Source organism: Pelophylax lessonae (genome assembly GCF_965119305.1).
Source record: "Pelophylax lessonae genome assembly, chromosome: 6".
In the NCBI taxonomy this organism is placed as follows: Eukaryota; Metazoa; Chordata; class Amphibia; order Anura; family Ranidae; genus Pelophylax; species Pelophylax lessonae.
Window position 1 is genome coordinate 180,113,770 of NC_138773.1, and position 23,838 is coordinate 180,137,607.

A 23,838-nucleotide genomic window follows, 5' to 3' on the forward strand; every position below is an offset into this window, starting at 1 on the left:
CACACACAAACGTGAGGAACACAAAAAGTGCACAGGGTGTGCAAACAAATGGTCTTCCCTCCGAAGAGGTAGGACCCGAACCTCGATCCCCCGGGGCGCAAGACTCCTGACAGGGATTTAAGGTACTCATGGTCTGTCTGGCCGAAACCAGACTGACCCCGTTCTTCAGGGGGACTGCCGAAACAGCCCCCACCGAGTACTAAGTAGGGCTCCCCCGAAGGGAGACCCCATGAGAGAGGGCGGACCAAGCCAAAAGGCCATATCCACCCCCTCCCAAGACTCAAGGTAGGGCCCGAGGACCCACACCCTACAAGTCGTGCAAGTGAAAAAAAGGTGATAGCAAGTGACAAACTACAAAGAAAAAAGCACACACAAACAAAAAGGTGGGGGAAGGGAAGTGGAGAAGTGAATTAGTGCCCTTGTGAAAATACAAGGGCAGGCCTTCCGGCCGGAATAAAAATTCCTCTGGTCGAAGCCAAAAGGCCTTGCCCAAGAGGCAGGTGCTTAAAAAAGTGTGCGTAGGTGCAGTGACCATGGTGCCGAAAAACTCAAGGCGAGCTGCCCCTCACCAGTGAGAATTAAGGCACCCCTGGGCTGCCACCCCAGGGGCACATACACTACGGGCTTTTTCTAACCCGGCCCAAAGGCCAGACCAAGTGTAGCCCTATCCTACCAGGAGGCATCAGAACTTTGGACAGCTTAGGGAGAACCTGCCTTCAACTGGGGACAAGCCTTTTGCAAGGCCAGATTCAACCCAGGAGGAAAGGCTCCCCCACCGCCACCGCCGTTCCTTACCAATCACATCCAGGAGCAGTACTAACTGGCCGCAGATCCAGTTTTCTCGCTCCCTTCAAACTGGTAGGGGCGGACCCATTCAAATCAGGAAGGCATTGGAACCCTCCGGCTTTCTCTGGTTTGGCCTACTCCGGTCCTCCAGTTACGCCCAGAGCGCCCCGGTATACTTCGGCCACCACCGATACTAACCTTCAGGTTCCATTCCAACACTGATAAGAACAGATACTACACTTGATCTTAGCCAAAAGGCCAAAAAGAATGTGACATTTAAGGCATACAGAGAAGCAAAGATCCAGTTACACAAACTAGCTAGCTATCCCATGACAGTTGTCATTTCTTCTGTAGCTCAGAGAGATTCCATGGACGAAAAGGAAAAACAAATATTCAAAAGGTACTAATACCTACTAATGTAATTGTTTTAAGAAGATTTTTGGGCCTTGTCAACTTCTCTTGAGATATCATTTAGATTAGTATATCTGAGTGAATTATGAAGGCTTACTGAGGATATGGGGCAAATATTTTTAATTAGAGAGGCCTTGAATACAATCATTTGAAGATCTAAAGAAAGCCCTTATAAATTCAGTATTTTTGATTAATGTAGATCTCTCTACAACCATTTTACATTCTAGTGTATGTGGGTGATAAGACAATTTTATCAGTAAAAATGTGTTAAATATGCATTGGACAATGCTATAGGTCAGACACATTGAGGGTTTTGCACCACTTGGTTTGCTAACACCTCAGGTTACACTAAAAGGTGTTATTACTAAGAAAAACAAATGGTGTTTATTCACAAAGATTTGCCTAGTGACAATTGGATGTTGAGGAGAAAGGCTTGTCAGTTGAAGTGGGAGATATATATTTCTTGGCTCAAATTATGCAATGGGAGAGACAGAGCCACAGTTGTGAAATTGAACATGAAAAAGTCATTCCTTCACCTTTTTAGTGGACATTTGTCAGGAATAAATTTCCTGTGCCTATATAGATGGATCCAGATATTGACACAGTGGATTTGCTGTTTGCATTCTGGATCAGCAACTTTTGTTAGAATATAAGCTTCCTGGATATATGTCTGCACAAAGAGCTGAACCTGAGGCTGCCTTGTGTTTGTTTTGCAGTCAGTGACAGTGCAAATGTGGTTCATTCACTCACACTTTATGTTTCTATACGGTGCATGACAGGCATAGTTGTTTGTCAAAAATAATCCACTTCAACATTATCAAGTTTCTTTCAGAAATAGAACATATAGAAAATAACAAAATAAATCAGTGGCCCTTTTGCAAAATTAAAGCAATTGTGAGCGTAGTAGTCAAAAGAATATAAGAATCTGATATGGCTACTTTATAAGATTTAAATCGGTCATAGGATAAAGAGGACGCCACTGAAATTATATCTTAGTTAGAAGTTATTGAAGGTCAATTGGTTACTTGTACTTTAACAATAATGGCTATAACACTATTGAAATTGAATTATTCTCTTTTTGCACATCCAGTACCTGATTTTTTTGTATGAGCTAATGGAAGTACATTTTTGAAATACTAATTTTTAGAGCCCTTTGTCATCAAAATTCCAAGTCTTGTTTTATGTTTATAGAACAATCCAAAAGGGGGAGGTAAAGCTAAACTAAGGATTGGGTGACCTGATTTACATGCTATATTTGAGCTATAGTATTTTCTAGTATAGGTTTGCCACTTTTTGAGTTGATGACCGAACAAAGAATGTATATTCTTCTATTTTTTGAGAATAGCATACTTAGTTATTTACAATCTGTTGTATAGAAAGAAGTATGGTTGCAAACATTACAACAACAGGTACATGAACTTCAGAAGTTTGCTGCACAAAATACAGCTAGACCCTTGGTAGATTTAAATAGGAATGATGTTTTTAATAAGATTTCTACTTCTGAGTATATCAATACATTTATTCCAGGAACTCAAGTTATGATTAAGAATTATAGATCTGAAGGTACTTGGGATGCCAACTGGGAAAGTTCTTTTGTTATTCTTAAGTTAATTGGGACTATAGTTCATATTTGTTCAAATAATGGGTAAACAACGCATAAAGGTCTATAAGTCTAGAATGGTCCATAATGATCAATGCAAATTAATTAAGAAAAACATGTAATTTATTGAATATTTTTAGAATATTTAGAATTTGATGCTTGCTTTCATTTTCTCTCCTAGATATGTCTTTCGCTTCTAAGTTTCAAGAAAATGATCTTATTTATTTTTTCTGGATTTTTTCTTTTCTTCTATGACCATGAGACAAGCACAATGTCGGGATTATTGGGGGTTGATTAAAATAATAATAGGTAAAAAGAAAAATGATTTTAAAAGCCATGTATATTCATATCTTATGATGCTGAACAGTACAGTATGGCTTCCATCTTGTTTTTAAGGTCAAAGAAAGTTCATATATGTCTTCTTGCAAAATGTCTCTCACAGGCTTACAATAGGATCTTATACTTTCAGCAGACGTCTCTGTTTTCTTTTGGGCATAAATAAGGTAATACATTGACATCTCTATCAGATAAGACTTAGTCAGTCTGACGCTATGTTAAGGGGGTGATATCTCAGTCTGTCTATGTATTTAACAATGAACAATGGCTCAGTGTTCTTCATCAGACATTTAAAGATGAACTATATAAGTTTTTAAAGATACATCATTATGTGTGTGAAGATATTAGCCATAATTATGTCATTATATTATGTAAGGCATATACATATATATTTAGGAATGTTATATTATATTTTGGGTTTATATTCTTACAGTAGTAATCTTACTTAGACTTAAGACTAGAGTGAACACTAATTACTTCATTTTAAGGTATGTGGTAGGAGTGTTTATATAAGCGTTGCTTTAGAATAGACTAAGTAATAGATCTTCCAATTCTAGACGCTATGTCTGACAACGTGTGGCATGGTCAAATAAGTAATGGATCTTCACTAGCTAGAGGTCAATAAGGTCATCAGATAACAATGGTGTCTAATTATTTAACTACAAAATCTAATGAACGGTACGATACTGCCCTCTATAGACGAAATACCAAATGCAGTTTTGGGATATTTCAGATATTCCCATATAGAAATATTATATTGTATTAAAAATATAATTATTGAAATGGCATTACTTGCCAAGGTGAATGATGGAGATACGGATGGACATTTATGTATGTACTGGAAGTATGGACAAAGTTTTATGTTGTGTTTTGTGATTACTCTTACATATAGAGAAATCATCATTTAACTTTATTATCCAAGGTATAGGGTTAATTATTTAAAGAGGTGTGACTCTGAGCCAATGGAGATAATGTTTCATCCCTCTGGGTTTTACTTATGGTAATTTTAATAGCCCTTTGTTCTCACCATATAAAAGACCAACCCAGATGAGAGATAGGAGATTACAACACACCTTACACTTACATCACACACGCTATTACATACATCTATAGACTCATCCAGACATACTCCATCGTCCATCATTCATCTGAAACTTGGAGGGAAGCCACCATCTTAAGAAAGGCATCCATCTTAGGACTCTGGTAACGACCATTTGAAGCTAGCGGCCATCTTAAGTGTGGTAAATATAACTTGCTGTATTATTTGATTTTATTCAACAATATTGTTTATTCCTTCCTTATATGTTTTATATTGCATATTTAAGGGTACTAAGATTACAATCCCAGCCGTATGAACCATAGTAGATTTTTCTCTAAAAAGCTGATTTTTGTTTTTATACATTTTTATTAATATCAGATTTAGTGCATTATTTGCAATTTTAAGTCTTCCGTTTTGCATGGCTTATTCTCAATCATCTGCAGTGAAGTTACTTTCAGCTATGCATTGCGCAGACCATTGTAGTCTGTTTATATAGAACACCTATGATTCATGCTATACCTGGAGAAATGGTAATCTTGCTTTCATTTGCTTTCACTTTGATTTAGTTTCACTTTCATTATTGAGCTAAACATCACATTGCATTGATTATTTGAAGTTAGTAGTTTATGTAGAAGTTATCTTTTTGTGTCATTTCTTGTTTGATCATATATTGTGATTACATGTCTGGATAATAAATATTTTTATATATATTCCATGCTGTAGAATGTACTCACTAAGATTGGTATATGCTTTTAAAAAGAAATTAATCAATTAAAAGGATTCTCGACATTGATTTGTGGCAATAGGTGAAGATTCTCCTTTCTTATAGATCTTTGCTTATTAACCATAAATACACTGCTATATTCAGAGCAGTATAAATATTCTGACATAATTAAGTACGAGCGCGAGATATTTATTATTAAATATTCTTACAACAACTAAACCTCTATTTGTCACTTTTTTTTGTTTTTGCTTTCATCATTACTTCCTTTGTAATTGTGTTATCAAGAACTATCATTTTTTGGATGGACTTCAATGTTTTCCTCCTATGGACTTGTTTCATAAGAGACATTCTGATTGTTCGATCATTATGTGAGGCGGAGGGGGGGGGGGGGGTTTGAGATGTGATTCTCATATATTCATTTTTTTTATGATGAATTGTCTGATATAGGAGAATATGAGTGTTTAGAGCTTGAAAACATTTTAAAACACATCATGTTGCGTATTCAAATAGAGTGGATTATACAGTTATGGGAATATTATGTGTAAAATCTGCTGTATTATTCTTGATGGTAGAGACAAGATAGAAGGAAACATAAGTGACTCCGTGTTGAAATTGAAATTTGATACTTTCTCCTACACAACCTTTGTTAGTTTAGTAGATCCTTGGAAGATTGATATCACAGCGACAGCTCATAATAATGATACTAATTTAGTTTACATTATAGTTGTTACATCTAGGTTTCTTCATTATTTTTACAGAAACACATATTGTGATAAACTTGCAAACATAGAATTTATTTTATTTTACTAATTTTGTTAGAACACACACAACTTGGGAAAGTTAGATGGACAGGTTGTTATAACAAGAATGTACATAAATTGTACATTTGAAGCATTATTACCAATTAGAGGATAGATTTATCTTATTTTAAATAGAATCAGTTTAGGAATTTTACATGAATTATTGATATATACTTCTATTAAAGAAGGTGCTATTTATATCTAGCTGAAAAAAAGATATAGTTAAAGTACATACAGGCTTGTGTGGAAGAGAAGAATCTGATTTAATGTGTTCAAACAGAGTTACTGTTGAATAAAATAATACGGAATGTTGAAAAAAGAGCATAGAAAAGAGAGTTGCTTGCTGGTCATAGATAGATAGAATATATAAATGTTCATAGATAGATAGAATATATAAAATTAATATGGCAATTGAATAATGGAGAGTTATGATTACTTATCATACTTAAAATTGTTTGGTGTAAAAGATAATGTATAAAGGCTTATATTGTACGAATCATTTAATTATAGAAATTTCCTGGGATAGAAGAGATTTTATTTTTTAATGAATCATTTATATTACAGGGTAATATAATTTTACATATCAAAGATATTATTTACTTCTTCCTTACATTGAAATAGGAAAATAGTTATATCATATGGTCAAAGATGTAAGAGTTTTACAAAAAGTTAAATACATTTGTGAAATTGAAGGAAGAAAATCTCTGATATTACATAATTTGGATGGAAAACTAACTAAAATGAATAAATAATATGATTTATAGTCTCTTGATGGAAGTAAACAGTTAAAATTTTCAAAGGAAAATCTCTGGGTTTTGGAGAAGTGCTTATGTACATTATCTGACATACCCAATGTCATGGTTACTTATATTATTGTTTATTGTATTATTTGTTACAATTTGTATTGTAAAAAAAGACGATCAGAGACTTATTTAGGATGAATTCACTTTTCTTAGTTGATTATAATGCATTGAGGGGGAATTATTAGCGATTTAGAGTTTAATATTATTTTAAATGATAAAAGTCTGCAATGATGTTAGTTTTTGAAAGTTACTTCATTTTGTCTTTGGGAAAGACAGGGCAGCCATTATGCTATGTATGTATTTCTTTTCTGAGTTTCTATGTCAATATGTTGGGTGGAGATATGTGTCTTACTATAGATTGAAATCATATATGCAAAAGTGAGTGTTTCTTTTATATTTAGAATTACTACCTTCTTGGGATACACTTTTTGCTGACATCGTCTTTACATACAGTGTAAGAATACACCATGTTATACGTTCTAGAGAGAGAGAAGAAAAAATAACATCTTACACTCTGAATACACGTAGCATCTCTCTCCTTCTGTCCATTTTGTTTTATTCTGTTTTGAATGTTTTGCTTTTCTTTTAGAAAATAAACAACTTTCCTGAAGTATCGTGACAGCTGATAAGTCTATTTCGAACAGCTGAAACACAGCCGTGGCGCCATTGGCTCCCATAGCTGTCAATCAAAGTCAGTGAGCCAATCAGGAGTGAGAGGGGGTGGGGCCGAATCGCAGCTCCATGTCTGAAAGGACACATGGAGCTGCAGCTCAGTTTGGGTGCCCCATAGCAAGCAGCTTGCTGTGGGGGCATTCGACAGGAGGGAGGGGCTAGGAGCAGCAACGTGGGACCCAAGAAGAGGAGGATCCAGGCTTCCCTGTGCAAAACCAACTGCATAGAGAAGGTAAGTGAAAGATTGTATTAATATGCCTTATGATTTTTCAGATATATATTTCAGTTCATGCCCATCCTGTGATGAAATGTGGGCCCTTGCATTTACATATTAACGAGCTAAGACTGACAACCATTCATCCACCCTGGACAGCAAACAGCTATATTTTGCATTTAGACGACATGTTAAACCACCTCTCCATTCATTCATTTGAACACTTGACAGTTGGACATTTTGCATAAGAGATTGCTGATGCCACCCATAAACAATTGACAATTGCTTACATTAACACATGACAAGCTGAACACAGACGGACCGATACTATAACAAGACACCCCATATTGACACAGATGCATAGGACACAAAATCCTTTTCATGTAACTGTTTCTATGAGTGATGTTGTACTGTTCAATTGACTTACGATTGTTTCAAGCAGTTTCTGCCGCCGAAATATCCTTTAAATGGGAGCACGAAACTTGAAATAAACAGTTGTGACTGCACTAAGTTTGAGTGCTGTGTGTCGTCATAACTCCCAGCTGGATGGAGGGTGAATTCATTATCTATTGGGAGGGTAGCAACTGAAGGGCTGTAATATCATCGTGATTGCCTCCTGACGAGATTCGAGCTAACAGTTTTGGTGTCAGAAAGTGAGATCTGCCAAAAACACAGTATGGGGTAAGTGATTATATTTTCTATTATTATTATTACTACCCTATACTGTCAGAGCAGATAAACGGTACCCAGTTAACCGCAAATTTTAGCATCTCCCGGGAATCTGAAATTCCCAAAGATGGGATCTGATACTCCAGCGCTTGGAGCGCCAAAGATAAAATGGGGTCTGGGACCCGGTTACAAAGCAGTACTGTGTGTGATGGTGAATTCCCCCTCCAAAACCTTGTATATATTTGTATAGACACTTAAGTGTATTTAGTCGTTATATAAGATTGCATGCCATTGTATAGATGTATGTGGAGATTGTATGTGATATTAAGCTGAGCTTGAAGGTATAGTCTTGCCCACCAAGGATAGTTAATCAGCAGACCATGAGTTGGATATGTATAAATCTGATTATTTAGACGCAGGAAACCACATAAGTTGGGAAACTAGGTTTTTCCAATAAAGTATAAACACTGATGTCACTACCCATAGATATATAAACCTTCAAACTCAGCTGATCTCACTTTGTATTCTGAGCTTAAGATAATGGGAAATTTTCAAGGTAAGGAGAATTCCGAGAAAATTATGAAATTTACGTTTAGGAAGATTGTATGAAAATTGTATCGTGTATGGGCAACCTTAGATCCATGAATCGTTATGTTGTGTACGTTTTAACACTATTCCTAAAGGTGCTGTATCAGCAAAGCATTTCATAACACTAAATGAATATTGGTTGTATAATAATTTGTTTTGTGGTTATTACTTATGTTTTAAAAGTGATGTGATTTTGCCGTACTATGCTGGTCATGGCAGCTTTTAGAAGCAAGGAAATATATATTTGGTGTGTAAAGTGTGACCTTAAGGACTAAAATTGTATTTCTATCCTTAAAAATCGTAAGCAATTTTGAACTTTCATCATTTAGGTTTTGTGTCACCAACTTTTCTTTCTTTATCACTGGCTTTTTAAAAAAAAAAATATATATATTTTCTAAGTGTCTTTTTAGCATACAAACCCCCCCCCCCCCCCCACCTCTTTCGGTCTGTGACACAGGTAATAGCAAGAAGAACTGTAAACAGCTGTATTGTCATACAAATTAACGATCAGTTTTGCCTTGTAGAGAAAACAAGTTTTGAGGAATGTTCCGAATTGCTAAAGAATGGGTGACGTATGGGTTCTTATATTCAAATGAGAAATTACTAATGTTTTGAGCTGCTCATTTTTTTCAACCATGGTGAACAATAATAATTTTTTTCTTTAAGTTTATGGTATACCATAATAATAACAAAAAAATATAGAAATCCACGTGGTAATAATTAATTTGACGTCAACAATTTTTGGTATTAGAAAAGTGCACTGTTAGGAAGGAAAATGTTTGATATGCTTACTGTATGCTCAATTCCTCTAACCGTTGGTTTATTTTTAGGAGGAAAAGTAAAATGTTTTGTTACTAAACCTTTCTGATGCTTATTCCTCAGATAAGTGAAATTTGAGATTTTCAGAATGACCAAGCACAGCCTTCAACAACAACCAACCTCATGGGAGTATTGTTTCCAAATAGATTTTTTTCTGATTGATTAGACTGTTTTTATGGGTGTTAGAAAGTTTCTATTTATTGGGTGTCAGATATTTGATGTGTTCTAAATTTGACATATATGAGCTCTGGCATAAATGAGGTGCTATGCTTTAGATAATTAAGCATCTCTGGTTTTTTTTTTTAGAGTTTTCCTTTGGTATATTGGTACATACTTTTGTATTCTGGTGCTAAACACCAATTTTTGAATTTATGCACTTATGCTTTTACTACCTTTTCTCTTGACAAGATTATTGGTATGGGATAATGTGCTCAGGCAGATACTGTAGTACTACTCTTATATTATAATCTTGGATACAAATGAACTTTTACAGATTTGTGTACATATACCATATGTAACTCTGGAAACTAGTGAGCTGATTGTCATTTATATGTCACAGCACGTTATCAGATGTGCAGTATGTGAAATCTGTATTGCTAAATAGTAGAATAGAAAGCTGTCATTCAAAAAAAAAAAAAAAATAGGATGGAAGTGGTTGGCTTGTTGATAGTATGCTAAGAATTAAAATGAATTTATGCCAGCGTTACTACTTTGATAAAATTTTAAAGGTAACCTCCTGCGGTGAATTCAATTAGTTGATCTCTTTTCATCCAAAAAAGTGACTCATTGCCCAGGTTTTGCATATGAATGGTTCTTGAAGTCAGATTTTGTGTCTCCAAGGCCATTTGGTTTCAATTTCCTGTTCAGGTGTCACCAAGCAATTGTGCAATCTCTTATAAATTTATGTTTGCATGAGTACTGACTTCTAGCTGTTTTGTGTGTCTCTATGTGTCCATGTACACAAGACAGCTTGAATTTCACTCCCTGTTGTTCAGTGATCGCAGCATCTTAGCCATGCAAGGGATACTCAGTTCTAGGTAGCTTCCTGCTTGGGTGAGTCAGAGGACTGCAATTTAACCCATCTCCACCTTTGGAGGAATACAAGGCAGTTCAACCCCTCCAAGGGCCCTCACCATTGTTGCATGTGTAGACATGCTGTGTTCTCCCAAAACAGTGCCATTAAGTATCCTTCCTGTTACCTGCCTTCCTGTAGGCCCTAAACCTCAGTGCTGCGAGTAGTTTCACTAGCATTTATTTTTGCTGCCTGTCTATAGGCCAGAAGCCCAGTAGCGCAAAATACTCCTGCCATTCTTGTAAAACTTGTATTTTTTGTCTCTGTACTTACCTGCTATTCTTGCTAAAGTCAGAATGACTTCAGACCCGTCTCAACCCCATGAGTCCATTTATTCTCATATCTAGAGATTTTGCCAGAGGAAAATGTGGCAGAATTAATTAATTGAAAAATTAAACAGTGATTATGGTGATCTCTCGCTCTCGTTTCTTTTGCCAACAGGTGCACCAACCCACCCATTCAAGCCTGGTGACAGAATCCTGGTGAAGGCCCCTCCATAAGCTGACGTCGCTAGACTGACCCTACGGACCTCCTGCAACGGATCAAGCAGTGACCAGAACAGCGGAACAGACAGACGACTCCCCGGCTTGGATCCACGCATCGCGACAGACGGAAGCCCCACCCCTGGACCCCACGACAACTTACCGGAGATTGTGACGAGCACCAGCCGAATCATTAGAGATTGTGACGACAAGCACCAGACGAATTCCAGCTGGATCTAGACAGACGCATTGGTACAATGCCAGCGGACACCTCTACTCCTGGAAGACGTCGCATTCGTGCGACAGTGGTATGCTTTGTAGCAAGCTGAGCACTAGTAGCCACTGTCTGGTTACTTGCAACATGTGCTCACCACCCGAGAACCTCTCCTCATTTTGCCCTTGCTCACCCCAGGAAAAGAGAGAGACACGAGACATTCATGTCTCCACTTTACAGTCGAAGTCAAGCCGATTGGACACAAAGGACATTGTTTTTTCGTTATAGCCACCAGGGACTTGGTCTGACCGCTCTGAACGAGGGTTGAAAGGGAATTTTTTTCCTCTCATTAAAAACGGGAGGTTTATTTTTTGCCCTTTCCTGGAAAAGGCCTTAGGACATGTTGAAAAATCACATGCCATCGTCAACAGGTGGTATGTGCTGCCATGGTCTATTTGTAGTGACTTTATCGCCATAATAATGGAGTTGGATTTTTCAGGCCATGGACTCTTGCAAGCTATGGCCCTCCCCATTGAACATGTCTGTTTTGATTTGATAGAATTCTAAGAAGTTATATCCCTATGTGCACACAACCAAGTCACCAGCCTACATACACCTTGGAATAATGTCACCTGTTTTGTGCTATTCAGAGACTCTAAGTGATCCCACTGTTATGAATAAGCTGGGATCAAAGGTTGGGTTGAAAGATTGTATTAATATGCCTTATGATTTTTCAGATATATTTTTCAGTTTATGCCCATCCTGTGATGAAATGTGGGCCCTTGCATTTACATATTAACGAGCTAAGACTGACAACCATTCATCCACCCTGGACAGCAAACAGCTATATTTTGCATTTAGACGACATGTTAAACCACCTCTCCATTCATTCATTTGAACACTTGACAGTTGGACATTTTGCATAAGAGATTGCTGATGCCACCCATAAACAATTGACAATTGCTTACATTAACACATGACAAGCTGAACACAGACGGACCGATACTATAACAAGACACCCCATATTGACACAGATGTATAGGACACAAAATCCTTTTCATGTAACTGTTTCTATGAGTGATGTTGTACTGTTCAATTGACTTACGATTGTTTCAAGCAGTTTCTGCCGCCGAAATATCCTTTAAATGGGAGCACGAAACTTGAAATAAACAGTTGTGACTGCACTAAGTTTGAGTGCTGTGTGTCGTCATAACTCCCAGCTGGATGGAGGGTGAATTCATTATCTATTGGGAGGGTAGCAACTGAAGGGCTGTAATATCATCGTGATTGCCTCCTGACGAGATTCGAGCTAACAGTAAGTATTACATGTTTGCTATTAAAAAAAAAAAGCGAGACTTTACAATCACTTTAAGTAAAGCTTTTGAAATTCTGCCCTTGCCTGGTCTGAAGTTACTAAAAGAATTGCAATGTAAGTAACGGGCACATATAGAGGTTGATTTACTTAAGGCAAATATACTATGCACTTCAAGTGCATTTGCTCTACATCTGAGAAGCTCTAAAATGAGGGGAAGCTCTGCTGATTTCTATCATCCAATCATGTACAAGCAAAAATTTTGTTTTTTTTATTTTCCTTGCATGGGATTGAGTATTCTTTACAAAGTGAACCTTTAACTTATTTACTAAGCTCTGTAGCAAGTGCCCATGCAGGGCACAGTATATTTGCCTTTAGTAAATCAACCCCATGGTCTACAGCTTGGGTCACTACACACATCGGGGTATAAAGACACCAGTACAAGAGTTAATACAGTGTGAGGATACAAGTGGTTACCAAAGGTAATGGAGGGTTCCCTAGCAGCCTGTTATCAGGCGTGTACATGTGGCAGATGGGATAGCCTCTTGCAGCGAGGGAGATGTTGTCAGACTCAGCACTCTTTTCAGTCGCGATCCATCTCCCATAACAGGAGCAGATCTGCACTGCCAGGGCCCTCATCCTGTACACAGGTATAGAAGAGAAAGAAAATAGGACGTGTATCCTAAGTTGGAACTCGAAAGGCTTCCACCTCTTGTGCAGGAAAAGAGATCACAAGCCGCTCACCGGAAAGCCATGACCATAAAATTATAAATGGTCAAAAAGCATATCAGATGAATTGAAATGCCTCACACAGCAATGTCAGTGGTCAGTAGACACCGTCACAGACTCGACCAGCAGCTCCAGATTTCTCCTCACTCGGAAAAGGGTATACATAAAAAAGGAAGGTCCCCACATAATGTAAGACTTACAAAGAATCTATTTAATGAATTTGCTAAATAAGGGTCAAAGGAGTGCCAATGAGAAGTAGAGCCAAAAGAGCTTTGTCCCTACATCTCCTTTAACCACTTGCCGACCACCCTATAGCAGTTTTACTGCTACCGGGCAGTCGCTTTACGCAGGATCACGTATATATATATATATGTGATCCCGGACTTCCATGTAACGGGGACTTCCATGCTTTCACTGCTACTTCGGACTTGATGTCTGCCGACACCCGCTGATCGTTCAGGGCAGAGGCAGAATGGCAGTCTGCTTATGTAAACAAGGCAGATTGCCATTCTGTCAGTACAGAAGGCATGGATCCTGTTTTCCTGTAAAGCAGGGACACCGATCCATGCCTTCCACTAGTAAAAGCACCTCCCCCTCTACACTAAAACACAGACTAGGCACACAATTAACCCTTTCACTGTCCCTGATGTTAACCCCTTCCCAGCCAATGTATTTAGTAGAGTGACAGTACATATTTGTAGCACTGATCAATGTATTAGTGTCACTGGTTCCCAAAAAAGTGTCAAAAGAGTCAGTTAGTGTATGATTTGTCCGCTGCAATATCGCACACCCTCTATAAGTTGCTGATCTCCAACATTACTAGTAAAAAAAAAAAAAGTAAATAACGTTTGCACAAACCGATCAATATACACTTATTAGGAATTTGTTTTACCAAAAATATGTAGCAGAAAAAAAATTGGCCTAAATTGATGAAGAAATTTGATTTTTTTTATGTAAAAACATGTCAAGTGTGGCCGGTCGGTGACTAGCATCTGCTAAATGAGAGCACGCTGAGACAGCTTTTGGATTTACTTCTGCTTTTATTTTTATTTTTAAAATCAAGAGTTTTTATTGAGAAGTCACACACATTTACATATATTGTTCACATAACCAGTAATACACAAAGTATAGACACAAAACTAGGCAAAAAATCTCCTACAACCATTATTATACAAACTCATATTCAGGCATGAATATCAGTATACTCAACAATATTTTTCACATTCCCCTCATCCACTTAAAGCGGAGTTCCACCCTAGTTATACATTTTTTTACAAAAATACCCCCGGGACAGTCAGGGCTAGCACATTCCACAATGGCTAGCCTCTGATCTGTCCCGGGTTGCACTTACCTTTCAGGAGAAATACTTACCTTGAAATTGTCTTCTCCAGCGCTGCCATCTCAGGTGTGGGCAGCTTGAAGCCAGCGCGATCCTCTTCCGCGTCCTCTTCGGTCCTCTTCCTCCTTCTTCGGTCCCACGATGCACTGCACCGGCCCCGACGTCACTTCCGGGTCGCGCGCGTCATCCCTCCACAGCTTCTGGGCATGCCCAGAAGCTGTTTAGAAGGGAATGACGCGCGCGCCCCGGAACTGACGTCGGGGCCGGTGCAGGCGCAATGATTCCTGGGAGCGATGACGTTCAGCTCCCAGGAATCATTGCAAAAGCCAGGAAGTGACGAATCGCAGTGGCCGCCGAGGGGAGGAAGAAGGAAGTAAGGTGAGTATATTTTCTCTAAAAGGTAAGTGAAAAAAAAAAAAAAATTGCGATTATCCATTTGTTTTTCAGGTGACCGGGAGCGAGAAGATGGAGGTAAGTATAAATTTCGGGTGGAACTCCGCTTTAAGACCTAAAGCTCTCTAGTACCATATCGGTCGGTGCCAGTCCCGAAGTATCCAACCAACCACCCCATATTTTTTAGGAATTTAGAGGGGGAGCCCCTATGCTGGTATATATACTTTTACTTTTGCTTTTATTGATTGTTTTTATATAAGTGCAATTGCATTTTATTCTTTAATAAAAGTCCACAGTTTTACACTATGAGTGTTCTCCCGTTCTTTCAATGGTGATACCTATGTTGGTTCACATTTGGAGAGTGAAATGGAGGAGAGGAGGTGGTAAAAGGAGGGAATATACGTCATATGCCTGATTTGGATACCGCTAACACCAATATATCGAAGGAGTGGAGGAAGGATCATATATAATCAAAGTCTGTTTTATACATACAGCTGGTGAGTGTGGGCACATAGGAGGGGAGCACGCCACTTTGGATTCACATTGCAGCCAGACTCACCTACAGTTTATGGACTTTTTTTTCATGTATATGGACTATTTGATTTGCCACTTTTATTACTAGCACTTTTTAACACTGTGAGCACTTTATCTTTAGCACTTTACCAAATGTTTATTTTGTATTTCAAATATGAAAAACGTTTGTTTGTTTTTTTCAAACTTTTCGGTCTTTTTTTTTTGTTTACCAAAAAATGAAAAACCCAGAGGTGACTAAATACCACCAAAAGAAAGCTCTAAAAAAATGAAAAAATGTCATATGGGTATAGTGTTGCATGCATGCGCAATTGTTATTCAAAGTGTGACAGCGCTAGGAACAATGTTCCATTTTTGGTGGGACTGCCCTAAGATCGGTGAATACTGGTTGAGAGTGTAACAGCTCATTAGAGAAATTACAGGACACCGATCCATACAGGAGTATCACGGATGACCCATGGGTATGCCTATTCCACAAAACGGATAAATCCCCTAAGCAGTGAAGAAATACGATAGTTCCAAATCTGTTAAACACAGCAAAGGGGACAATACCAAAAAAATGGTTGGATACAGAAAGCCCTACCCACAGGGATTGGTGTAGCAGAATCGAATATACACTGAACAAAATTATAAACGCAACACTTTTGTTTTTGCCCCCATTTTTCATGAACTGAACTCAAAGATCTAAGACTTTTTCTATGCACACAAAAGGCCTATTTCTCTCAAATATTGTTCACAAATCTAAATCTAAATCTGTGTAAGTGAGCACTTCTCCTTTGCCGAGATAATCCATCCACCTCACAGGTGTGGCATATCAAGATGCTGATTGGACAGCATGATTATTGTACAGGTGTGCTTTAGGCTGGCCACAATAAAAGGGCACTCTAAAAATGTGCAGTTTTATCACACAGCACAATGCCACAGATTTTGCAGGATTGTCCACCAGAGCTGTTGCCCGTAAATTGAATGTTAATTTCTCCAAAGGCTTTCAGAGAATTTGGCAGTACATCCAACCGGCCTCACAAACGCAGACCATGTGTAACCACTCCAGCCCAGGACCTCCACGTCCAGCATCTTCACCTCCAAGATCATCTGAGACCAGCTACCAGGACAGCTGCTGCAACAATCAGTTTGCATAACCAAAGAATTTCTGCACAAACTATCAGAAACCATCACAGGGAAGCTCATCTGCATGCTTGTCGTCCTCATCTGGGTCTTGGCCTGACTGCAGTTCGTCATCGTAACCGACTTGAGTGGGCAAATGCTCACATTCAATGGCGTTTGGCACTTTGGAGAGATATTAGGTTAATTGTAAACACACCGCGCCAAACTATACAAATTTTATTAAAATTAAAATTGGACTGCTGCTGCTTCAAGCCCCTAGGGGTGAAAAACCATACATAAATAAATTGCAAAATGCAATTAGCAGCACAAAGTCCTCAAACAATATATAACTTATCAATCCCAGTGCTAAATGTAGATTAAAGAATCATAACAGTGATAAAGTGCTCAAGTGCATTAAAATTCATAAATACATAGATTCAAGAGGAAGTAAACCCTCCTGCAAGTTGTACCTATAGGTAAGCCTATGATAAGGCTTACCTATAGGTACTGTAAATATCTCCTAAACATGTACCGTTTAGGAGATATTTACCTTACATGCAGCCAGTGACGTCACTGGCGCATGCGCTCTGAAGGAACGGCCGCTGGCTTCCTTCAGAGCCCCGTGCCTTGACCGTCCGCTCCCGTGCGCGTGCGTGGGAGTGACATCACCGCGGCTCCGGCCAATCAGATGGCCGGATGCCGCGATCCCGGAAGACGGGTGACTGAACATGTCGCACGTCATAGAGGTAAGCTGCAGCACGGCAAGGGCTCGTTCTAAGGTAAGTATTTCATAATGAGCTAGTATGCGATGCATTATGTGTTTCTCTTTCAGGGTGGAAAAAAAAAATTGGGTTTACAACCTCTTTCAGGTGCAATTAATAAATATATAAAAATGTGCAAATTCAGTCTAAATAGTTATATATATGACTAGCACCCTCCTAGGTAGGTTCTAGGTAAAAGCATTGTTTGCTCTGCCTGCTTATCAGGGGAGCCTGATTGTTAGTTTTGCTTGTTGCATGAGTCCATGTGTGATTTATCTGGTCTGAGGGAGTGTCCCCACTGTATCCAATAGGGGAACCTGTTGGACAGTGGAGGAAACCCAGCCAGTAACACGCAGGCTTTTATGACTATCCCAGCGGGCTGGCACAACAGTTCTGCATCCTGGGATACATCATAAAAGCCACGTGCACATGTGACAGGGTGTCTTTGGGCAGGAAGCCAGGTCCCAGGAGGAGGTTGACGTCTGTCTCTCCTCCTGTCAACAAGGAAGGTGGTCACAGGCAATTGGCCTAGTGAACCAAGTGTGTGATGCTGAGCCAGGAGGTCCAGGATACTGACAAGTGGAGCTGAAGGCAGAGCCACCCAGGGAAAAACAGTGTCCGTGAGTACCGGAAAGCTTGCCAGGGGTCTGCCCAGTAAGGGGACCACTCCAGTGGAGAGTCAGTGTACAAGGGGCTAGCATTCACAGGGGAAGTGAGAAAGGGGGTGCCAGGTTAGGACTCTGAAGGGGAATTCATTCAGGAACATATCTTTTACTTCACTTCAGTGGAAAGGTGAAGCAGCGGCCTTGCCGCACACACTACAGTCAGTTGTTCTCAGAAATTGTGCATAGTTCAAGCTGGAGTATCCCACTCATCCCTTCTCCTATTCAAGTTCTAAAATAAAACACAAAAACCAAATCCCCTGGACTGTTCATTGTCTGAGCCAAGTGATAAAATGATATGTCTTACAGACTGTTGCTATGGGTAACCCAGGGGAATCCAATCTCAGCAGCTCCCTAAGGGCAGTGCTACGTATGAAAATGTGCAAATTCAATCAGAATATATGTAACTGTGTAAAGGATGAATCTCGCTTTTCTTAGATCTTTGAGTTCAGCTCATGAAAAATGGGGGCAAAAACAAATGTTGTGTTTATAATTTTGTTCAGTATATACAGTATATATAACATGGAGTATCTGGGCAGTAGAGAGGAGGAACAAGCAGATAGTTTTTCAAACAAATGGAGATAATGAATAGAAAAAAAAAACCACTCTTATTTCAGCATATAATTTTTTTTTTTTTAATCTACCCATTTTCTCCAGGAGGGTGCTTGAAGACTGTTGATTTAAGAGTCTGGTAGACATAAATGGAGACGGGGAGAAGGGACACTATAAAAGGTAAAAAGGGGAAAAATAGTAAAGGGGAGGGAGGGTATATGGGTAACGGATATCAGAGGCGTAACTAGAACTAGGCCCTTCCCTTCAAGCCTGGGGCTCTTCCCACTGATCCTGTGGCCCTTTTCCCTCGTTGCGTGGCCCTTTATTACAGTCCTACAGCGGGACCCTTTCACAAGTTATGCAGTGGGCTCCCTTCCTGCCATCTTGGGATCTTGGGGCTTCCCCACGGTGGTGGAATGCCAGGACCTGGTCACAAGTGTGACCTTTGCGATCCTAGAAGTTCACCCACTGGTGTCAGTAGTTTTTATTTTTGGTATTTTATTTGTATTATTTTTTATCATGTTATTTTATTGTTTTACAATGTCACTGACTATGACTCTGTCCATTCAGAAAAGGAAGGAGCTGGTAAATTACATATTAAAGCGGAGTTCCACCCAAAAGTGGAACTTCCGCTTTAGGGAGTCCTGACCCCCTGACATGCCACATTTGGCATGTCATTTTTTTGGGGGGGGGGGGGAGCGGGTACCTAGTTTTGACAGGTACCCGCTCCCACTTCCGCTCGGAGCGCTGCGGCGCCCTGAACGGAAGTTCTCCTCTCCCCCTCCCTCCCTGCAATCTTCTGGGACATGTCAGAGGTCCCAGAAGATTGCCGGCCAATCAAGACGCGCAGCGCAACTCGCGCATGTGCAGTGGGTACCCGGCTGTGAAACTGTCACAGCCTGGTGCCCACAGCAGTGATGCCGGCGCTGAGGGAGAGGATCAAGGCTTCGGGCGGCCGCATCGCTGGACCGTTGGACAGGTGAGTGAATGGCTGGAACTCCGCTTTAACGACCCCTTCCTGGTTCTCTATTGTAACACATCCTCTGCAACAGCCGGCAGGAGAGGGAAGGGAGCACAGTAGGGGGGGGGGGGAGTTGGGGGACCAGGGCAGCACGCAGGGATCCAGAGACAGCAGAACCCAAGTGAACTGGAGTGGCGGGGGCAGCATACAGGGGAACCAATCTCCTCCATTTTCCTCTTGCAGGAGGAAAAAGGAGGACAGTGATTTCTCTACATGCTGCCCCCGCCACCCCTCCTATCCAGATGTACAGGGGAGCCGCACAGGCCCCCTGGAGCATGGGGCCCAGTTGCAATTGCAACCCCTGCAGTTACGCCCCTGGGAAAAATAGTAAGGGGGAGGGAGGGTATATGGGTAGCGGATATAGGGGGAAATAGGTAGATATGGGAATATGTGGAATACTTTGTATTGTTTGCATACACTGACTGAATTGAAAATAATACAATTAATATATTTAAAAAAAAAGCTGAAAATTGGTCTGGGCAGGAAGGGGGTAGAGGTGCCCAGTAGGCAAGTAAAGGGTGTTAAGGCGCCTTTCAGAGCTACTGCACCTGTAAATGTGTCAGTTACTGTTTTATGACAGGGAGGTGATTTTGTGACTATTGTATGATTTTATTTTATTTATTGTACACTATAATACGATCTATTTTACAGTTATTTCAGTTCTTCTTTCATGTTCCACTATACAGAGAACAGCTTTCCACACAGCCGACTGCACTGAGGTAATTTAATGCCCTGCAGTGCAGTGGAGGGAGGATGACAGGAGGAAGGAACGGCGCCTGTGTGTGTAGTAGGCGGAGCTCTGCGCTGATTGGCTGCTTGTCACTTTCAGTTTCGTTGGGGGCATTGCCTGTAAATCTCTGGCTTCCAGGAAAAGGAAACTAGACGGCTCTTATGTTCGGGGTCCTTGGCTCTCTTCTCACAACTTGAAGAGACTCTGAGCTGAAAGGTAAGATAACAGAGCTGTGTGGGGTGTTACTGGGAGAACAAGTCCAGCAACCGGTCCGGGTATAGAGGTGACATTATTTACAATGAATTTCTTCAAAACATCAGGCCCTGAGGTAATCACATTGCTGGGACTTTTTATACATACTGCTTAGCTGTCACATAGAGGAGCAAAAAAATAAGACATTCTGGAAATAAAATGAAGTATTTCTAGTTTGACTGTGATCTAATAGCAGGAGAAATGTGTGTTATGGGTTGTCATAATGTTCACATTTATTTTACGTCTTATTTCATTCTAGATTGTTTGCAGATTTAAAAAAAATGCAATTATTATTTTACATTTGAGCCTGCAAAGCATTGTGACTGCAATCAGTAGATCGTGGGTGCAATGCTCTGGCTTCTGCAGACTATTCCACCTGCAGGAGGTCGATACCGAGGTACAGAGCTTTCGGTTACAGGGCTGCAGAAAGTATGAAGTGACGGTCTCTACACTTTTGCACCAATTGCATGTTAAACCCCCTACACACGACCAGAAAATCGTACAAAAAAATACTGCGTTCGAAGCGATCGTACGGTAATCTGATCATTAGTACAGAATTTTGGAGAGCCGATCATGACGGTTAACCTGATATTATGCGATTGGACATTTATTTTTATTTATTTCAGGTACTTATATAGTGCTGTCAATTTACGCAGCGCTTTACATATACATTGCACATTCACATCAGTCCCTGCCCTCAAGGAGCTTCCAATCTAAGGTCCCTAACTCACATTCATACATACACAGTAGGGCCAATTTTTACAGGATCCAATTAACCTACCAGCATGTCTTTGGAGTGTGGGAGGAAACCGGAGTACCCGGAGGAAACCCACGCAAGCGACATGCACAAAAAATGTTTTCCTATGATATCAGATTGTACGATTTTCTTTTAATCAGTATAGTTGTCATTTTGAAAATGCATAATAAATACACTACAACAGATTGCATCACTTCCAAATCTTTATTCTGTCATAATTTTTGTAATTTTAGTAAACGCTTCATTTTTTATATGAGACTAGCATGCAAAAAACTCAAAACGGACGATCAATCGTCCGATAATCTTGTTGTGTATACCAGGCATAAGGGTCCTTCTCCTGCAGTGACAGATAGGTCCTGTAGTCTATCCATTCACACATCTCTGAATAGATAACACACCTGTGCGGGTAGAACCATGACCTATCCAAAAAAGTTTCTCCTGCTGAGAGAAGAACTCCTTAATTCAGTAAGGGGGGGGGGGGGGGGGCTGAGGACTGTGACATTGTTTTTTTTTACTAAAGGCAAATCCACTGTGCACTCAAAGTGAAAGTGCAGTCGCTGTAGATCTGTAGATGCAAGGAGAATAAAAACAGCATATTTGCTTGCACGTGATTGGATAATTGAAATCAGCAGAGCTTCCCCTCAGATCTACAGCGACTGCACTTCAAAGTGCACTTGTAGCACACAGTGGATTTGCCTTCAGTAAATCAGTTTCATGTTGCACCCTAAATTATAGTTGTAAACCCTTACATGGACCTAGTGAAATGACTAGCCTCTTGTGATACACAGAGAGCTACACAACAAATCCTCCTACAAAACTTGTACCTGTTTATCTGCAGCCCTCTCTCCTTTAAAGCACACAATATACTCCGCATTTCTGAGCCTCCAGAAGGCAGGGAGTGAGGATCCGCTGTCACACAATGTACAGCATAGAGCAGGGAGCTGAGTATAATGTGAGACCTGAGTGGAGGGAAAGGGCATACCCCCCTCTACACAGTCCCATAGGGAAACATGCACACCTTAGGCTGTCAATCAACTGCTGTGTGCTAAAGGAGGGCTCGGGGCGTCTCTCAGGATTGCCTGGTGTTGGCAGATTGTTAGAAGTGACTCATTTGGTAGAGGAATGACAGAGCAGAAAGAGATCACACCCAGTGCTTTAGATCAAGGAAAGTACGCACTACAGAAGGATATGCTTTGTTCATTTTTTATTTCAGGCTTTACAACCACTTTACCAATGTTTTAAGACAAGTTCTATGTGGTATTGTGCCAGCCATTCCATAGCACGTAGAAAATGCTGTGCATCAGTTTCTAGCAGTGTCTAATAGTTTGCCCCAAATTAAAGTGGGTCTAAAGGTAAAAGGTTTTTCACCCTAATGCATTCCGTGCATTAAAGTGGAGCTTCACCCAAAGGGGGAAGTTCCGCTTTAGGACCTCCTCCCCCACAGAAATGGCACTTTTTTTAGTGGGGGAGAGTGGGTACCCGGATTTGACAGGTACCCGCTCCCACTTTCGCCAGGCGATCTGAGTGAAAGTTCTACACCATCTGCCCGTCACAAGTCCCAGAAGTCTGTGGGACCATTCACAATGTGTAGCGCGGCTTGAAAACGCACAGTGGGCATCGGGCTATGAAGCCAAGCTGTCACAGCTGGGTGCCTACAGTTGAGATGTCTGCACCGGGGACTGGTGGAGAAAAAGGCACTGCTCTGGATCCCTGAGCAGGTAAATATCTGTTTATTAAAAGTCAGCAGGTACAGTTTTTGTAGTGGAATTCTTCTTTAAGGTTAAGGTTCTCTGTGCAGCTCCTCCCCCCTTATACTTAGCTGAGTCCATTCTCGATCCAGCACTGTGCATGAGAACAGCATCTCTCTCAACTCTCTCCCTCCTCACAGAGTAGATTGATAGCAGCGGGAGCCATTGGATCCTGTTGCTGTCAATCAAATCCTTTGACTGGAGGGGGGGGGGTCAAGCCGAGCCCCGCTTTTTGTGTCTATAGATGCAGGCAGCAGGGCTCAGGAGTGAGCCTGCACGAGGGCCTCTATAGGAAGTGGCTTCCTATGGTGGGCACTTGGCAAGGGGAGGACGAGCCAGGAGCGCCTGTGAGGGAAGATCGGGGCTTTTTTTTTTTTTTTTTTAATTATTCTTTAGAATAATTTTAATTGTGTATTTTCTAAATGGCAAAGTGAACTAAAATGTACGCCATCTGAAACCGTGGTGTAAATGCTCTGTGAAGGTACTAACTATGAAGTGGCATGTGTAGGCAATAGTCTATAGTAGCAACTGTGTTTCTCCATTTTACTAAAGTATGTAAAATTGTGTATATTTATTAATATAGTTAAAGGGGTTGTAAAGTCAGAAGTTTTTTTTTATCCTAATGTATTCTATGCATTTACGGAACATTTTTACCCCCTTAATGACCAAGCCATTTTTTGCAATTTGGCACTGCGTGATTTTCACTGGTAATTGCGCA

General features: G+C 40.2%; 1 protein-coding gene across 1 annotated transcript in view; it reads left to right on the forward strand.

Annotated features, from left to right (window-relative positions):
• The first annotated feature begins 20,429 nt into the window (after positions 1–20,429).
• The window catches only part of STAT1 (signal transducer and activator of transcription 1), a 93,185-nt gene continuing 89,776 nt past the window's right edge, over positions 20,430–23,838 (forward strand). Inside the window, exon 1 of the mRNA XM_082260716.1 lies at positions 20,430–20,579. The gene's annotated coding sequence lies outside the window, so the exon portion shown is untranslated. The remainder of the gene's footprint in view (positions 20,580–23,838) is intronic.